The sequence below is a fragment of the Camelus bactrianus genome, chromosome 23 (assembly GCF_048773025.1).
Source record: "Camelus bactrianus isolate YW-2024 breed Bactrian camel chromosome 23, ASM4877302v1, whole genome shotgun sequence".
Lineage (NCBI taxonomy): Eukaryota > Metazoa > Chordata > Mammalia > Artiodactyla > Camelidae > Camelus > Camelus bactrianus.
In genome coordinates this window covers 42,458,485-42,462,500 of record NC_133561.1, presented here as the reverse complement: position 1 = coordinate 42,462,500, position 4,016 = coordinate 42,458,485, and positions in this window count along the sequence as shown.

Sequence of the window (4,016 nt, the reverse complement as noted above, 5' to 3'; positions counted from 1 at the left end):
CCCCAAGGCTCCCCTCTCAGATCGCTAGAGAAGGCTTTCTCACCGAGGGCGCATCGCCCCCCACCCAGCGTGCCCCGTTCAGGCCTACGGAAGCCCGCCGACGTGTACGCCAGCGCTCGGCTGGGCAGGAGGGGTCTGCGGTAGGGGTAAGCAGCGGGCCAAGAAGCGAGCGTTCGCGGTCGGGACCGGGGAGAGCCCGTGCGTGCCACCTCGCGAGGAGACGCACCCAAGACCGCGTGGGGACGGGACAGACGCCCGCCCCCACCGGCACATCACCCGGCCCCACCACGATCGCTCCCACGCCCGGGCGCGAACCCCGCTGAGGGGGACCCACCCGGCGTGCGCCCGGCCACGTCAGTCCCCCCCACCCCGGTACAGGGTGAGGACTGACGTTCAGGAGGCGGCCCCGGCCCCACCGAGGGTGGGGAGCGGCCACGCCTCGCTCACCGTCTCGACCCCTCCCCCACGCCTCAAGAGAGGCGCTCGGGAGACACGACCACCGCAGGGGTTACCCGAGAGGACTCGCTGGGGACGGGAAGCGATGCCGCCGCTCGGCCTCGGGCACCTGAGGGACAACCTGGAGCGCTCCAGGGGCACCGCAGAGGACCAAGGCGAGACACGCTCACACCCCGACGAGGGGGTACGTGGCGTGGCGGCGGGGCAGCCCTCCCCCGCCGCGGGGGAGGGCCGCTCGCGAGACAGGACGCCGAGCAGGCGAGGAGGCGAGAGTGTCTGCCGCGTCGCAAGACCCCGGCCCCGCCGACACCACAAGGCACGGGAGACCGAGGTCGGGCCGGAGACCGCACCCCTGCCTCCCCCCCGCCACCCACGGGCGGCAGAGGAGAGGCGAGGGGCCCGCAGGCAGAACGAGAAGAGAAGCCACGTTCGCCATGAACGTCCCCGTCCCTCGTCTGGCGCGGCTTAGGCCCGGCCCGGGGGAGCATGACTTCACCACATCGGTCAGGTGAGTGAATGAGTGAGTGAGTGAGCGAGCGAGCGAGCGAGCCATGTGGGGCAGGGAGGCCCCAGAGGGGAGGGCCCGGCGAGGACAACCACCAGAGGGGCCTGCTTCAGCCTCGCCAGGCGCCACCCACTCCTCGGTCCTCTCCGAGGAGAGCGGCCAACGACCCCAGGCGGGGAATGCCTGACACGCGGCACGGAGCCTACGGGGGTGGGGTCGCGCCGGCCACCACCGGGTGCCTGCGGCGGGGAGCGCACGGGGTAAAAGACCCACGCCGCCACCTCACCCCACCGCCCTCGGGCCACCAGAGACCGGAGGTGGCACCACGGGCCACGTCAGCCGGACGCACACACGAGAGCCGGCGCGCAGGCCCGGGCGGGCGGCTCAAGTGTCAGAAGCGGAGTCGGCTACCAGGCCAGGGCTCACGCAGAGAGAAGCCCAGAGCCCCGCACGCGTCCGGAGACCCAACACTCGGTGACAGACACCGAGGAAGACCGTGTCAGCACCTATCTGCTGGCAGAAAATGCCCAACACGACAGGAAAAATGACAGCGCCCAGAAACGGGGCGGGTCCACGATTTGCAAGGGGGGACCCCGGGACCTCGGTCCGGCCACCTGCCCCCAGCCCTACCCCCATAAATGGCAGCCCCGAAGCTCTCGGGGGCCATCTGATCGACCGGGGTGGGGGGGGTTTGGTAGGGGGAGGGGAGAGGGGAGGGGGATTAGGAGGAGGCTTAGGAGGAGGAGTGGGAATGGGAATGGGAATGGGAATGGGAATGGGAAGGGACGAGAGGGAGACGGGAGCAGGCCGGGGACGCCCTGCCCTTTTCTCGCCCGCGTGGCCGGGGACTCGGGGAGATGCCACAGAGGCGCCTCCGACGAGAGGGCCCCCCACGAGGGACCGCTCCCGAGCACCGGGCCCCGGGCCCCGGGCCGGGGAAAGCCTGCCTCCCCCACATCCCTCGCAGGACGCCCCCGTGCCGGTCCCCGAGTCCGGATGAAGTCTCGGTCCCTCCAACGCCACCAGAACCCACGCGGGCAGGCTTACGGGCCGGGGGGCACCCCCTCCCAGGCCTCCCGCGCCAACAGGGGCCGGCCCAGCCACGTCTCCGGATCCATCGGGACTCAGAAAACATTTCATCCAAGGAGGCGCCTCCGACGACCGGGAACCCCAGCGCGCCCGTCCACGGCCTCACCGCACTGGGCCCGGGCCGCTCCTCGCCTCAGGAGCAGTCGTCCAAGGGACGCAGACGAGGGCCTGACCACCTAGCCGCCGGCGGCCCGGGCGCGGGACACTCTCTCCCTTTCCCCCGCGGCGGCAAGGCGCAGGCCGTGTCCGATCGGCTCGGGTCGGTCTCCGCGGCTGGAGGGGCACAGGCGGATGCTGGTCGACCAGGCCAGGCCACACGGCTTCCCCCGGCACACGAGATCCCGGGAGCGCGGCGACAGTCACCCCCTCATCATCCTGCGAGTCCAATCTGCGCCGAGAGCAGGACGCGCCCGCGGCTCAGCGCCACGGGGACTGTCACCGCCGGTGTCGCCAGCCTCCCCGAAGTCTGCCTCGGGCCCCGCCGCCGAGCCCCATCCCTTGCCGAGGTCGCCGACGCTCGGGAGAAGAGGGACGATCTCAGAGCGGCAGCCAGATGGCGCCCGACAACCGTCGCCAACGTCCCCGGAACCGATCCCGACCGCCGCCGGCCGCCCAAACGCCCGAGCTCGTCCCGGACTGAGGCGCCGGGCGGCCCCGTGGCATCCGCCTCGGAGCCCGCTCACCCTCGTCACGGCACGGCACGGCACGACACGAGGCGACACGACGCGACGCGGCGCGACGCGACCCCGGCAACAGATCAGGGCGGGGAGGACGGAGGGAGCCGGGGTTTGGCAAGACACGGCCGGCCGGGCGGCTGCCGCGAAGGGGACGCGCTCCCCACGCGATTCCCCGGGCGGGGGAGATCACACGGACACGCCGGCGTTGCCGGGGCCGACGCCGCGGGTGGCCCAGAGCGACCAGGACGAGATCCCGGGTTCCCGGGTGGGAGGTTGGGAAGGGGAGGAGGGGAAGAGGGAGGGAAGGCGGGGGCTGGCAAACCGAAACCAGGCGAGCGCTCAGAGAACAACGCAGGAATCGGCTTTGGAGTCCGTCCTCTCGAATGCAGGAGGTCTTTCGAAAGCAGACAGGCAAAGCCCAGAAGCTAGAAAAGAAAGGATGAAGACCGCGAACCCCATCGAAGCGGAAAGAGAAATCGATCTCGGCACAGATCGCGACAAAGCCCAAAGACAACAAACGGGCGCGTGGGGAAAACGCACTCGCGGTCGGTCGTGAGAACACGGACGTCAGCACGGCTGACCACAACCGCAGGAAGGAGGAGGGAAAACAAAAAAATGCGGGCGGGGGTTCGGGGGGGCGAGTCGATAGCCACCCGCTCGGTAAATTGAGGTTCAGTGCATCTACACAGAGCAACACTGTGCATGCGCATCCGCGTGTCTGTGTGTGCGTGTGTGTGTCGGTGTGTGTGTTTGACACAGTCAACGTGGACAAGGAAACTGTAGCCCCATCCGAAAAAAAAAAAAAAAGAAAGAAAAGAAAGAAAGGAAAGAAAGAAAGGAAAGAAAGGAAAGAAAGAAAGGAAAGAAAGGAAAAAGGAAGGAAGAAAGGAAGGAAGGAAGGAAGGAAGGAAGAAAGGAAGGAAGAAAGGAAGGAAGAAAGAAAGGAAGAAAGGAAGAAAGAAAGGAAGAAAGGAAGAAAGGAAGAAAGGAAGGAAGGAAGGAAGGAAGGAAGGAAGGAAGGAAGGAAGAAAGAAAGAAAGAAAGAAAGAAAGAAAGAAAGAAAGAAAGAAAGAAAGAAAGAAAGAAAGAAAGAAAGGAAACATGAAAACAAACGACAAAACCCACCACCAAAGGGAAATCAAGTTGTAGAACTACTCTGGGGTTTAAAAACAAAAACAAAAACACCGTAGAAAAAGCACAACCGCAGCCCATCAGGGCTTCCTCTCCTCAACAGTCCAAGAACTCGGTCAACTCCACCTCCTAGAAGCCAGAAAACCAGGGATGAAACA